Source organism: Pongo abelii, chromosome 1 (genome assembly GCF_028885655.2).
Source record: "Pongo abelii isolate AG06213 chromosome 1, NHGRI_mPonAbe1-v2.0_pri, whole genome shotgun sequence".
Classification (NCBI taxonomy): domain Eukaryota; kingdom Metazoa; phylum Chordata; class Mammalia; order Primates; family Hominidae; genus Pongo; species Pongo abelii.
In genome coordinates this window covers 76,574,448-76,590,150 of record NC_071985.2, presented here as the reverse complement: position 1 = coordinate 76,590,150, position 15,703 = coordinate 76,574,448, and the positions used below count along the sequence as shown (strand labels likewise).

Here is a 15,703-nt window from a genome sequence, read left to right as displayed (position 1 = left end):
CTTGAACCATAATGGAACCAAGTTAAAAATTAATAAAAGAAAGATATCTAGTAAATCTCCAAATATTTGGAAACCAACCGATATAGTTTGGATGTGTGTCTCCACTGAAATCTCATATTCAAATGTAATCCCCAGTGTTAAAAGTGGGGCCTGGTAGGAGGTGATTGGCTCATGGGGGTGGATTTTTCATGAATCGTTTAGCATCATCCTCTTGGTACTGTCCTCACAATAGTGAGTGAGTTCTTGTGAGATCTGCTCATTTAAAAGTGTGTGGCACCTCTCCCCACTCCTGCTCCTGCTCTCACCATGTGGTGTTCCCGCTCCTGGCTTCACCTTCTGCCATGATTGTAAGTAAGCTTCCTGAGGCCTCTTCTGAGGCTGATGCCAGAGCTGTTTCCTGTACAGCCTACAGAACCATAAGTCAATTAAACCTCTTTTCTTTACAAATTACCCTGTCTCTGGTATTTCTCTTTTCTTCTTCTTTTTTTTTTTTTTCTTGTGTGTGACCTGGGCTGGAGTGCAGTGGCACAATCTCAGCTCATTGCAATCTCCACCTTCCTGGCTCAAAGAATCCTCCCACCTTAGTCTCCAGAGTATCTGGGACTACAAGCTTGCACCACCACACCCAGCTAATTTTTAATTTTTTGTAGAGACGGGGTTTTGCCATGTTGCTGAGGCTAGTCTCAAGCATCTGCCTACTTCAGTCTCTCAAAGTGCTAGGATTACAGACATGAGCCACCATGCCTGGCCTCAGGCATTTCTTTATAACAATGCAAGCACGGAGTAATACACCAACATACTTCTGGATTACCCATGGGCCAAAAGGAAAGTCACAAAGGAATTTAGAAAAATGAATGAAAGAGAAAATGCAACATATCAAAATTTGCAGAAGGCATTTAAAACAGTGATTTAGAGAAATTTATAAATGCTTATATTGGAAAAGAACAACATCTCAAATCAGTGATCTAAGCTTGCAAGTGACAAAACTAGAAAAAGAACAGAATAAACCCAAAGTAAGTAGAAGGAAGGAAAGTATTATTAGAAGACCAGAAATCAAATAAATTGGAAACAGAAAAACAATAGAGAAAATTAATGAAACTAAAAGTTGATTATTTGAAAAGTTCAGCACAATTGATAAACCTCTAGCCAGGATGACCAAGAAAAATAAGATGCAAATTAGAAACATCAGAAATGAGAGAAGAAACATCACTATTAACCCCACAGACCTTAAGAAGATAACAAGGGAACAGTACTATGAAAAGCTGTTCGTAAATTTGACAAAATGCACTAATTTTTAAAATTAAAAAAAAATTACCAAATTCATTCAGGAAGAAAAAAGTTTATGAAATAAAGCAATGATTTATTTCATATATATGTATGCATAACTTTTAAATTGAATTTGTAGTTTAAACCTTCCAAAAAGAATTCTCTAAGCCCCAGTGGTTTCACTGATGAAGTTTACCAAACATTGATGGAAGAAATAACAATTTTACATAATCTCTTTCAGATAGAGGAAGGAACACTTCTCAATTGATTTTATGAGATTGGCATTACCCAATAAAACCAAAGACATTACAATTAAGAAAATGTCAACCCAATATCCTTTAAGAACACAGACACAAAAATCTTATAAAATATTATCAAATTGAATCCAACAATATATTTTAAAGATATTAATAATATGGCATGATCAAGTGGGGTTTATCCCCAGAATGCAAGGCTCACTCAACATTTGAAAAGCCGTCAATGTAATTCACCACATCAACAATCTAAAAAAGAATAATCACATGAATATCTTATTGGATGAAGAAAAAGTTTAGAATAAATTCAGTAATCACTTCATGACAAAAAAAAAAAACTCTAGCAAACAACAAATAGTAGGGAACTTCCTTAAACTAATAAAAGGCATCTATGAAAAACCTACATCTAACTTTATACTTAATAATGAAAGACTAATGCTTTCCCCCTAAGACTGGGAACAAGAAAAAGTTGTCCTCTCTTAACACATTCGACAGTGTACTGAAAGTACTAGCCAGTGTAATAGGGCAATAAAAAGAAGTAAAGGATATAAATATTGGAAGAGAAAAAGCAAAAATATATTTATTCATACATAGATAACATGTTCATGTAGAACATTTCATTGAATCTACAAAAAGCTTTTAAACTAGTAAGTGAATTAGCAAGGTGCCAGCATATGTACAAGTCAATATAAAAAAGTTAATTATATTCCCATATACCAGCAATGAATAATTGAAATCTGAATTTTTTTCAAAAATACCACCTATATAATAGCACCAAAAACAATGAAAATATTTAGTTATAAACAATAAAATATATGCACAATTTGCTGAATACAAAAGATTGATGAAAAAGTCAAAGAAGATATAAATAAATGTGGAGATACAATATTCATGGATAAGGAAAATTCAATATTGTTAAAATGTAAATTCTCCTAATCTACAGAGTTAATGCAATTCCAATTGAAAATCCAAAGGATTTTTGTAGGATTTTTTGTAGATTTAGAAATTAAAATTTTATATGGAAAACCAAAATAACCAGATTAGCCAAAAGAAAGAAACCAAAACATAACATTAGAGGTGTCATACTACCTGATTTCAAGACTTTATAGTAGTCAAGATCATGTGGGATTGGCAAAGGAAAAAGATAAATCAATGAAATAGAATTGACAGTCCAGAAATAAACCTTTGTATTTATGGTCAATTGATTTTTTTAAAGGTATAAAAGGAATTCAGTGGAGAAATTATGGTATTTTTAACAAATGATACTGGAACATTTGGACATTCAGATGCACATAAATTCATACATACATATACATGCATACATACACACATACATACATATGAAGAATAAGCCTAAACTATATGTCACACCTTATACAAAATGAACTCAAAATGGATCATAGACTATAAAGTCTAAAGCTAATAAACTTGTAGAAAAAGAAACTATCTTGCCCTTCTGTGTCTTTAAGAAGTCTTTTCTTTTTTTACCCCCTTGAAAACCCTGTAATTGCCTCACCTGGAGCTGATGCCTCACAAAAGAGAGGATGCCCACTCTCCTCAAAATCTACCCCAAACACTTCTTATTGCCACTAGACCCATAACTAGAGTCCAATTTCAACATGTTCCAGCAGCCTGGAAGTAGTAGCAGGTCTCTGAGTATAACTGTGGCTGAGCCCAGGTTCCCAGATTTGTCTCATTCCACTTGCTCTGCAGAGTATGAGCCAATATAAACTAAAAGTGATGTCTTTACTAAACACCTGTTATGAAACAGCCTGAGGTGTAGATATCTCTCATCTCCGGCCTTGTTTTCAGCATTTTTCCTCCTTGGATCAACAGTTTCTGACTCCAGGTTAGGTTACAAGGTTGGAATAAAAAAACAAACCACGCTAGGAAAGGAAGGTGAAAAAGGAAGTCACTCTTACTTGTTTGTTCTCACAGAATTTGTCCACTTGACTATTGAAATATCCAGCCTAGCTTCTCAGTTTTTATTCATTGCTGTTGGTAAATATTTATTAAGTAAGCATTAACAGACTTATTGGGCAAGTAAAACGTAATGTGCTAGGCAGCCACAAGAAAATACAAAGCCAGAGTCCCCAACCCCCAAGAGTTCATTCTAGACTAATCATAAACACATGGCTTTATGTTTTCAGATTATGCTTAATGGAGCCATTCCAAACCATTTTCTTCTGGGTGGCACAACTCTGTGTAACGAAATTTTCCAGACTTCATATGGGCAAGGTAGCTAGGCAGAGAGAATGACCTAAAACTAAAATTGTTTCAGAGAGAAGTAGGAATTGTACTAATTAATGCTGGAGCAAGACAAAGATAGACTTTGAAGGGGCAGATGGCTACAGCTTAGTGTCTAACATCATGGAATTGATCTCAGTAGGGCATCTAGCATTGCTTCTACACTCCCATGCCTCTAACTGTCCCATAAGCAGGTGCTGTTAGTGGCAAAAGCAAAATGCAGGAGTGCAGCCCACCATGGCTATAAGAAGTACTCAAAATCCATAACTTCCTGCTTTGGGATAGCTGAATCTCAATAGACAACAATTATTTTTATAACGCACTTAAATAATGTAAGAGAAAAAATAGGAAAGAAGAAATGTTTAGAGAAAATGGAATGACAAATGAGCAAATATAGGAAAAGAAGTCAGGGAAAAGAACATCACACTATAAACTCATCAACGCTTTATACCAGCACCTTGCACAAAGTTTAACTTTGTAAATTGTCTTAAATATTAAATACCTAACTTTATATAAAAAGGCAACACCAATATCATTAATAATCTAACTTTATATAAAAAGGCAACAGCAATATCATTAATAATCTAACTTTATATAAAAAGGCAACACCAATATCATTTCTTCTCAGTGCCTCCAAACAAAATTATGTACTTTCTTTTTTTTAATTAAAAAAAATTTTTTTTTTTTTGAGACAGTCTCACTCTTGTCACCCAGGCTGGAGTGCAATAGCACAATCTCGGCTCACTACAACCTCCACCTCCAGGGTTCAGGCGATTCTCCCGCCTCAGCCTCTCAAGTAGCTGGGATTACAGGTGCCCACCACCATGCCCGGCTAATTTGTTTTTTTTTTTAAATAGAGATGAGGTTTCACCATGTTGGCCAGGCTGGTCTCGAACTCCTGACCTCAGGTGATCCACCCACCTCAGCCGCCCAAAGTGTTGGGATTACAGGCATGAGCCACTGCGCCTGGCCAGAATTATGTACTTTCAATTGTTTATCCTCCACTAGAGATGCTTCTCTGTGAATTAGTTACACATCTTTATGAGTTAAGTACCTTTATCACCTACCTTTATGACCAGGTTGTTGATCTGAGAGATGGGACTATGGAACAGACGAAAATTAACAGGTGCCCACTAGGCCTCAAGCCACAGTTGAGTTTTCAGTGGGATTGTACTCTCAGCTAATGAGATGGAAATGAAAGCTGAGTGCTCACTGACAAGAACTGACTTCATACCTAGTGGGCACATAAAAACCCCAGAGGTGTAAGAGTAAATTCTGGGCTTCTCATCTGCCAATCAAAACTTCACAAAGGGTTGTGATTGTTAATTGTAAAATAAACCTATCTGCCCATGGGGACTCTTGGGAAACAGTGTTACTGACTATATAACACATGTAAATACTCTGTTTATATAGCTTTAATCGTCCAGCCCTCTGTAAAATGAAACAATTTAGTTTAGGGACACTTGAGCTCAATATCTAAAGACTAGGACAAGCCCACATTCCTTCTCCTTGGAAGAGAGATCCTCTTTTTCAACAGCTAAAATGCAGCCATTTGCTAAAAATGACTCAGCGCTCAGAAAGCTCAGGAGAACAAATCTCAGAGAAAGGGGCTGTCCCTGCCAGATACCCCATTTCTCCCACCCAAGATTTCTATGCCATGTAAGTATCACCCATACAGCCAGAAAGCTAGAAGTATATTTATTTTGTAACTCACAAAGCAAGGAAACAATGCTGAGAGGTCCAGAATTGAACAATAATCACCATAGGTATGTTTCTTTGGGGAGAATTCTTCTATGTAAGAGCCTTAAAATTACCTCTCAAATTTACTTTTTGAAACCATGGTGTTGAAAGGGACTGCTTGAGAATCTGGAACCTGGTGTTTGGTGAGGTTATCTTGGCCCATACTTCCTCTGCATAGCAAACAGTGACTCTGGAATAAGGGGCAAACTTGGGACTCAGGGCCAGAGTTATATTCACAGACCGGCTGCCACTTCCAGGCCACTGGAATATGATGACAATTGACCCTAGTTATGGGTCTAGTGGCAGTAAAGGGTGTTTTAGATAGGCTCCGAGGAGAGTGAGCATCCTCTTGTTTGTGAAGTATTTGCTCCAGGCGAGGCAATTACAGGGTTTTTGAGGGGAGAAAAAATTCTGCAGATACACAAGGGCAAGATACTCCCACTGGCAAGGGAGACTCAGAGCAACTCGGGGTTCAAGATTCTCACTCTCACTTGAGACCAACCATATGTGCCCATTTCAAGTTTTGGGGTCTCCTTCCCAATCAATGACCTAACTTTCACATGAGAAACTTGGCATTAATTTCCCAAGAAAATTACTGATGTTGTAGTTCTGCAACCTGTAAAATTAAATTTTGTGTTTAATTTTTAACAATACCAACCCTGTGGCTACAAGACATAAAAGATCCTGTTAGGGCTGCCATGGAAGTTCTCTAGTTCTCAGACCAAGAACTAAACCAAGAGCTTAAGGACCTGAGCTTTTCATCTTCTGTCTGTAAGCACTCCACTACACTCAGAAATATCCATCCTACGCTACAATCCTTGCAGTGATCACAACTGCCGTTAAGAGTCCAGTGTCCGGTCAAGAGACAGAAACCACACAGTAATTCAAATAAAGAAAGTATAATCATGAAGAACTGTTAACTTGGTAAAAGGGTGGTTAACCACCAAAAAGGATAAAAGAGAATTGTATGGTGTAATAGAGGTGGCAACCTCAGACTACAGCTATCACTCTTAAGATGAAAGGAAAGGTAAACAAGTAGGAAACTTAGAAAGAGAAAGGACTCCAGCAGACTAACATTTGGGCCTCTAAGGAGATGGTTCAGCTGCTGCAGAAACATGTCACCCACTGCTGGGGTGAAGAAGAAACCTCCGGGGGACATTCACTTGCTGGAACCACGGGAACAATTCACCACCACAAGGAATACTGCCAGGGCCAGGTGTGTGCTGATCCATTCACTGTCATGTGGAGAAGGCAAAAATAACAGGAGAAGATAAATCTCTTTTTCCTTCTCCAACCTTGAGAGGTTGGAGAATCCAAGTGTTGGATTCTTGAGTGTTGAGAATCCCTTCAGCACTCCTTTAGCCCCTAATTGGCTGAACCTAATATAAAGCCAGATATCTGAGAAAAAAATGTAGTTTGCAGTGTACATCTCCAGTATCGTGAAGCAGGACAAAGAAAGGTAGTTTGGAACTAAGAAGAAATAAATTAATAATAAGCATACTTGAATATAGAGGCTAGGAGTAAAGACAGGGAAAGGTGAACAGTTACAATATATGCTTTGGAGACAGAATCACTTGGACTTAGTGTTAAGGCTCCTGTGGGAGGGGAGTAAAAGGAGGAATCAGGATGATCCTTCTAAAGAGAAAGGGAAAATAGTATATTCATTTGTGGATGGAATGAGTTTGTTGTGGTTAGAAAGAAAGCGAATTAAGAATTAAATTTTGAATATATATCAAATGTCTATGACATTCAGATCAAAGTGTCAAATTGGCAGATAGATGGCTATACAAATGTTGAGCTTGTCTGAAGATAAAAATTAGCATCAACAGCATATATATGTTATTTAAGGGTGCTGGACTAGATATAATCTCCAGAGAAACTACAGATAGAGAAAAGAGCCGGAGAACCTCCTGAGATGCACCAACATTCAGAAGTAAGATAAGAGGTAAAACAGAGAGAGTAGCCAGTGAGAGGCAAACAAACAAACAAAGAAAAAATAGGAGAGCTTGGTGTATCGGAAGCAGAGAAAGAAGTGTTTCCAAAAAAGTAATCAACTCTGTCAAATCCATTGAAATTGAAGAAAAGCTTCCATTGGATTTTCTTTTTTTTTTTTTTTTTTTTTCCAGACAGGTTCTCACTCCATTGCCCAGGCTGGAGTGCAGTGATGTGATCTCAGCTCACTGCAGCCTCAACCTCCCAGGCTCAAGTAATCCTCCCACCTCAGCCTCCCCAGTAGCTGTGTCTACAGATGCACACCACCACGCCTGGTTAATTTTTAGTATTTTTTTTTTTTTTTTGTAGAGATGGGGTTTTGCCATGCTGCCCAGGTGCTAGTCCCAAACTCCTGGGCTGAAGTGATCCACCTACCTTGGCCTCCCAAAGTGTTGGCATTACAGGCATGAGCCACCACACCCAGTCTGGATTTAACAAGATGTATTTCAATGTATGAAGGAAGAGAAAGAAAGAAAGATGAACAGAGAAATAAGTGGTAGGAGAAGGAAATGTTGGGTCAAACTAGAAGTTTTAAACCTGAAAAAATATGAAAACTAAGTTATCTAATATAACAGCCACTAGCCACAGGTGGCTACTGAGGACTCGAAATGTGGCCAGTATACCATATATAGAAAGCTGAAACTGGATCCCTTCCTTACACCGTATACAAAAATTAACTCAAGATAGATTAAAGACTTAAATGTAAGACCTAACACCATAAAAACCCTAGAAGAAAACCTAGGCAATACCATTCAGGACATGGGCATGGACAAAGACTTCATGACTAAAACACCAAAAGCAATGGCAACAAAAGCCAAAATTGACAAATGGGATCTAATTAAACTGAACAGCTTCTGCACAGCAAAAGAAACTATCATCAGAGTGAACAGGCAACCTATCGAATGGGAGAAAATTTTTGCAATCTACCCATCTGACAAAGGGCTAATATCCAGAATCTACAACAAACTTAAACAAATTTACAAGAAAAAAACAACCCCATCAAAAAGTGGGCAAAGGATATGAACAGACACTTCTCAAAAGAAGATGCTTATGCAGCCAACAGACATATGAAAAAATGCTCATCATCAATGGTCATCAGAGAAATGCAAATCAAAACCACAATGAGATACCATCTCATGCCAGTTAGAATGGCGATCATTAAAAAGTCAGGAAACAACAGATGTTGGAGAGGATGTGGAGAAATATGAATGCTTTTACACTGTTGGTGGGAGTATAAATTAGTTCAACCATTATGGAAGACAGTGTGGGGATTCCTCAAGGATCTAGAACTAGAAATACCATTTGACCGAGCAATCCCATTACTGGGCATATACCCAAAGGATTATAAATCATTCTACAATAAGGACACATGCACACGTATGTTTATTGTGGCCCTATTCACAATAGCAAAGACTTGGAACCAACCCAAATGCCCATCAATGATAGACTGGATTAAGAAAATGTGGCATATATACACCATGGAATACCATAGAGCCAAAAAAAAAAGGATGAGTTAATGTTCTTTGCAGGGACATGGATGAAGCTGGAAACCATCACTCTAAGCAAACTATCACAAGGACAGAAAACTAAACACTGCATGTTCTCACTCATAAGTGGGAGTTGAACAATGAGAACACATGGACACAGGGCGGTGAACATCACACACCTGGGCCTGCCGGGGGGTGGCGGGCTGGTGGAGGGATAGCATTAGGAAAAATATCTAATGTAAATGACGAGTTGATGGGTGCAGCAAACTAACACAGCACAGGTATACCTACGTAACAAACCTGCACGTTGTGCACATGTACCCTAGAACTTAAAGTATAATAATAAAAAATATGTATATATAAAAGAAATGTGGCTAGTATAAATTTAGATATGCTATAAGTATAAATTACACACCACATTTCGAAGACTCAGTAGGAAAAAATATATACAATATCTCATCAATAATTTTTACATCAATTATAGGGTGAAATAATATTTCACATACATTGGGTTAAATGAAATATATGACAATTAAATTTACCTTTTTCTTTTTACTTTTTTAATATGGCTACCATAAAATTTTAAATTACATATGTGGCTCACATCATATTTATACTGGAGAGAGTTTTACTAGAGCATGTTTGCATGCTAATATAATGATCTAGTAGAGAATCAGGAATTGATGATGTAGGAAGAGAAAGAGTAGGGAAAAGAAAAGACCTTTAGAGCTTAAGCAGATAAGGGGTGATGGACATCATACATAGATCAACAAACAAGTAGAGAAAGGCATGTACATAGATGATATTTGTTGTATCCTTTATACAGAAAGAACTCACTCTTTTTAAACAGCCATGAAGCAGTAATTAAACATTTATCAAGGACTAAGTCACAAATAAAATCTCAAATATCCAAAGGTACAGATCACATGGTAATCAAACAAGAAATCAGTATGAAAAAGACAGCAAACTCAATCTAATTACATGGACATTATAAAACAGTTTTCTAAACAACTCTCGGATTAAAGTGGAAATCAGTACTAGAACACAGACTGTTTGAAATTACCAATGAAACAACACTACATTTCAAAACTTATGGGATACTACCAAAGTCTTAACTCAAAGGAAAATTCAGAGCTTTCAGTGATCTTCTTAATATATATGGAAGATTGAAAGTAAATGATCTAAGCACCCAGTTCAAGAAAGTTTAAAAACATTTTTAAAAAAAATAAGCCAACAGAGAATAGGAGAAACTAATAAAAAGAAAATTCAAAATTAATGAACTAGAAAGCATGGCAAAACAAAATTGCATAGACCTGGTAAATAAAGCAATTGTTTTATTTTGTTTTTGTTTTTAGAATACAACACACAAACCATTAATAAGTCTGAACAAGAAAAAAAGGGAAAGAAAATGCAAATATCTACAACAAGGAAAGAAAAATAATTCAGCATTAAGAGATTTTTAAAATTCTAAAATTCCAAATACCGACCAGTAAATTAGAAAATCTACATGAAATAGACAAATTTTTGGAAAATGCAGATTACTAATATTGGCTCATGAAGAGAGGAAATTATCCCAATAATCAGAGAAAAACTTGAAAATGCAGCAAAAGCTCTAACTTCAAAAAAAGCACCAGTTCCAGTTTGTTTTATCAGTAAGTTCTAATACATCATAAAGAACAGATCATTCCTGGGCTATTTAAACATTCAGCCAACACAAACTACGAAAAACTTCCCAATATACTTCACTGAGAAATTTAATTCTGATACTAAAATATACTAAATACTAAACAACAATAGTAAAAATAAAATACATCTTGGGTCATTCTTAAAATCCAAAGTCAAATATTAGCAAGTCTAATTAAGAATGCTTTTGAAAGCAAGTAACAGAAACCCTGACTCCAATTATCTTTAAAAATGAGGGTATTTCTGAACTCAACAGAAGTCTAGAAGTAGGATAAGTTTTAGGATGGGTTGTGGTTTAATTATGTTATTAAGAACCCAGGGGAGGGGGGCCAAGGTGGCCAATTAGAAGGAGCAGCTGTCTGTGGCACTCAGGGAGAGGAAGAAAGGAGCAAGTGAATATAGCACCTTCAACTGAAATATCCAGGCACTCACATTGGGACTGCTCACAGAAACAACTCGACCCATGGAGAAGAGAGAAAAGCAGGGTGGGGCAATGGCCCACCTGGGAGCAACATGAAGCCAAGAGAACTCCCACCGCCAGCCAAGGGAAGCAGTGAGTGAGTGTGCAACCCCAGGAAACCATGCTTCTCCCACGGATCTTTGCAACCCACAGATCAGGAGATCAGTGCACCCACACCATCTTGTGCACCCACATCACCAGGGTCTTGGGTCCCACACACAGAGGTGTGTTGAGTCTGGGCAGAGCAGCTGCTCAGGCATGCATAGAGACCCAGGAACTTTACATATTCCGGCCCCAGGATCCCCAACAGAGGTGTCTGTAACTCAGGCAAGGTGGGAGGTCTGTACATACCCCTAGGAAGGCGGCTAAATCCAGGGAGCCAAGCAGCATCCATCTGTGGGTCCCACTTCCATGACACCTCACAAAATAAGACCTACTGGCTTGGAATATAGCCTGTCTGTGATGGGACAGAGTCCCCAGTGGGAGGGGTGGGCCGCCATCTCTACTGTTTGGTTGACTCAGCCATTCCAGTCTATGGGCTTTGGAGAATCCATATGGTTCAAACAAGGAAGGGTCTTCCCAGCACAGTACAGTGGCATTGCCAGAACATGGCCAGATTGCTTCTTTAAGTGGGGCCCCAATCCATTCCTCCTCACTGGGAGGGACCTCCCAACCGGGGCCTCCAGCCGTCTCTGCCTGTATTCCACAAACAGATCCTGATCTCTTTCTGGAATAGCATGCCTGAGGGGAGGGGAGGAGGGAAGGAGGAGGGGAGGGAAGGGGAGGAGGGAAGGAGGAGGGGAAGGAAGGGGAGAAGGGGAGGGGAGGGGTGGAGGGGAGAGGAGGGGAGGAGGGAAGGGGAGGAGGGCAGGGGAGGAGGGAAGGGGAGGAGGGAAGGGGAGGAGGGGAGGGGAGGAGGGGAGGGGAGGAGGGGAGGGGAGGGGAGGAGGGGAGGGGAGGAGGGGAGGAGGGAACGAGGAGGGGAGGGAAGGAGAGGAGGGAAGGAGGAGGGGAGGGAAGGAGAGGAGGGGAGGGGAGGAGGGGAGGAGGGAACGAGGAGGGGAGGGAAGGAGAGGAGGGAAGGAGGAGGGGAGGGAAGGAGAGGAGGGAAGGGAAGGAGGGGAGGAGGGGAGGAGGGGAGGAGGGGAGGGCCACCAAGCTGGCTGTTTGAACGACTCAGCCATTCCAACCAGTGGGTTTCAGAGAGTCCAAGCCAACAAGGGCAGAAGCAGTTCCCCAGCACAGCAAGGCTGTTCTATTGAGGCATGGCCAGATGGCTTCTTTAAGTGGGACCTTGATCCATTTTTCCTTGACGGGTAGATCATGCCAGCTGGGATATCCAGCCACCCTCGCCCATGTTCTGTGGCCAACAGAGTTCTATTTTTTCCCTGGGACAGAGTGCCCAGAGGGGAAGGCGGGCCACCAACTTGGCTGTTTGGGCACCTCAGCCAGTTCAACCTGTGGGCCTCGGAGAGCCCAAACCAACAAGGGGCTGATGGAATCTCCAACACAGCACAACTGCTGTATCAAAAACAGCCCAACTGCTTCTTTAAGTGGATCCCTGATCCCGTTCCTCCTGACTAGGTGAGATGTCCCAACTGGGGCCTCCAGCCACCCCCTACATACTGTGTGCTCATGCTGGCAACAGGACAGTACCGCCCTGGGATGGAGCTTCCAGAGGAAGGGGCAGGCTGCCATCTTTGCTGTTTCATAGCATTCACTGCTGATACCTCCAAGTACAGGAAAAACTGAGGCAACTAGGGTGTAGAGTGGACCCCCAGCTAACTGCAGCATCCCTAAGGAAGAGTAAACAGACTGCTAAAAGAAAAACAGATGAAAAAACAAAACAACCCATGAAAGCACCATCCAAAGGTCAGCAACCTCAAAGATCGAAGATAGATAAGCCCACAAAGATGAGAGAATCAATGCAAAAATGTTGAAAATTCAAAAACCCAGAGAGCCCTTTTTCCTCCAAATGATCACAACACCTCTCCAACAAGGGCTCAGAACTAGGCTGAGCCCAAGATGACAGAAGTAAGCTTCAGAATGTGGACAAAAACCAGTTTTGCTGAGCTAAAGGTGTATGTCCTAACCAAAGGCAAAGAAGCTAAGAATCATGATAAAACAATGCAGGAGCTGACAGCCAAAACAGCCAGTATAGAAAGGACCATAATCGACCTCATAGAGCTGAAAAACATACTACAAGTACTTTACAATGTAATCTCAAGTATTAATAGCAGAATAGACCAAGCAGAGCAAAGAATCCCAGAGCTTTCAGACTATCTCTCTGAAATAGGACAGGTAGACAGGAATAGAGAAAAAAGAATGAAAATGAATGAATAAAACCTCTGAGAAATATGGGTTTATGTAAAAGGACCAAACCTACAACTGATTGGGGTACCTGAAAGAGATAGGAAGAATAGAACCAAGTTGGAAAACATACTTCAGGATATCATCCAGGAGAATGACCCCAACCTAGCAAGATAGGCCAACATTCAAATTCAGGAACAAGAGAACCCCAGTAAGATAACTATTCAAGAAAATCATCCCTAAGATATATATCAGCAGATTCTCCAAAGTCAAAATGAAAGAAAAAATGCTGGCTGGGCACAGTGGCTCACGCCTATAATCCTAGCACTTTGGGAGGCCAAGGTGGGTAGATTACTTGAGGTCAGGAGTTCAAGACCAGCCTGGCCAACATGGTGAAACGCTGTCTCTACTAAAAATACCTGGCACATACCTTTAGTCCCAGCTACTCAGGCTACTCAAGAGGCTGAGGCAGGAGATTTGCTTGAACCCAGGAGACAGAGGTTGCATTGAGCTGAGATCATGCCACTGCACTCCAGCCTGGGTGACACAGTGAAACTCCATCTGAAAAAAAAAAAAAGAAAAAAATGTTAAGGACAGCCAGAAGGAAAGACCAGGTCACCTACAAAGGGAAGCCCATTGGACTAGCATTGGACCTCTAAGTGGAAACCCTACAAGCCACAAAAGATTGGGGGCCAGTATTCAATATTCCTAAAGAAAATAATTCCCAACCCAGAATTTCATATGCAAACTAAGTTTCATAAGCAAAGGAGAAATAAGATCCTTTTCAGACAAACAAATGCTGAGGAAATTCATCACTACCAGACCTGCCTTACAAGAGCTCCTGAAGTAAGCACTAAATATAGAACGGAAAAACCATTACCACTACAAAAACACACTGACATACCAATGATACAATGAAGTATCCACATAAACCTGCAAAATAATCAGCCAGCATCATGATGACAGGATCAAATCCACACATTAAAATGTTAATCTTAAATGAAAATGTGCTAAATGCCTCCCAAAAAAAGATACAGAATGACAAGCTAGATAAAGAGCCAAGACTCATTAGTATGCTATCTTCAAGAGACCCATCTCATGTGCAAAGACACACATAGGCTCGAAATAAAGGGATGGAGGAAAATTTACCAAGCAAATGGAAAACAGGAAAAAACAGGTGCAATCCTAGTTTATAACAAAACAGACTTTAAATCAACAAAAATCAAAAAAGATAAAGAAGGCCACTACATAACAGTAAAGGGTTCATTTCAACAAGAAGAGCTAACTAACCTAAATATATATACAACCAATACAGGAGCACCCAGAAAAGGAAAGTTCTTAGAGACCTTCAAAGAGACTTAGACTCACACACAATAATGGTGGGAGACTTTATCACCCTACTGACAATATTAGGCAGATCATTGAGACAGAAAATTATCAAAGACATTCAAGACCTCAACTCAGCTCTGGATCAAGTGGGCCTGATAGCTATATACAGAACTCTCCACTCCAAAACAACAGAATATACATTCTTCTCATCACCACAGCACTTACTCTAAAATTGATCACATAATTGGAAGTAAAACACTCCTTGGCAAGTGCAAAAGAACTGAAAACATAACAAAGAGTCTCTCAGACCAAGGTGTAATCAAATTAGAACACAAGATTAAGAAATTCACTCAAAACCATATAACTACATGGAAAATGAACAATCTGCTCCCGAATGACTTTTGGTTAAATAATGAAATTAAGGCAGAAATCAAGAAGTTCTTTGAAACTAATGAGAACAAAAATACAATGTCCAGAATCTCCAGAATGCAGCTAAAGCACTGTTAAGAGGGAAATTTATAGCACTAAATGTCCACATCAAAAAGCTAAAAAGATCTCAAGTTAACAACCTAACGTCACAACTAAACAAACTAGAGAACAAAGAGCAAACCAACCCAAAGCTAGCAGAAGACAAAAAATAACCAAAATCAGAGCAGAACTGAAGAAGACAGAGACATGAAAAACCCTTCAAAGAATCAATGAATCCAGGAGCTGGTTTTTTGAAAAAAATTAATAAAATAGATAGACTGCTAGCTAGACTAATAAAGAATAAAAGAGAAAAGATTCAAATAAACACAATCAGAAGTGATAAGGGTGATATCGCCACTGACCCCACAGAAATACAAACAACTATCAGAGAATAGTACAAACACCACTATGTACATAAACTAGAAAAATCTAGAAGAAAAGATAAATTCCTGGACACATATACCCTC

At 39.4% G+C, this 15,703-nt stretch overlaps 1 protein-coding gene across 14 annotated transcripts in view; it reads right to left on the bottom strand.

Moving 5' to 3' along the window:
• TNFSF4 (TNF superfamily member 4) overlaps positions 1-15,703 on the bottom strand; it is a 304,073-nt gene that overhangs the window by 275,535 nt on the left and 12,835 nt on the right. For 11 of the 14 annotated variants that reach the window (XR_010137667.1, XR_010137672.1, XR_010137660.1 and 8 more), the window contains exon 2: positions 13,870-14,000. The exons of 1 other annotated variant lie outside the window; for it this stretch is intronic. The gene's annotated coding sequence lies outside the window, so the exon portion shown is untranslated. 2 more of the 14 variants (XR_010137671.1, XR_010137668.1) reach the window with 2 other exon arrangements.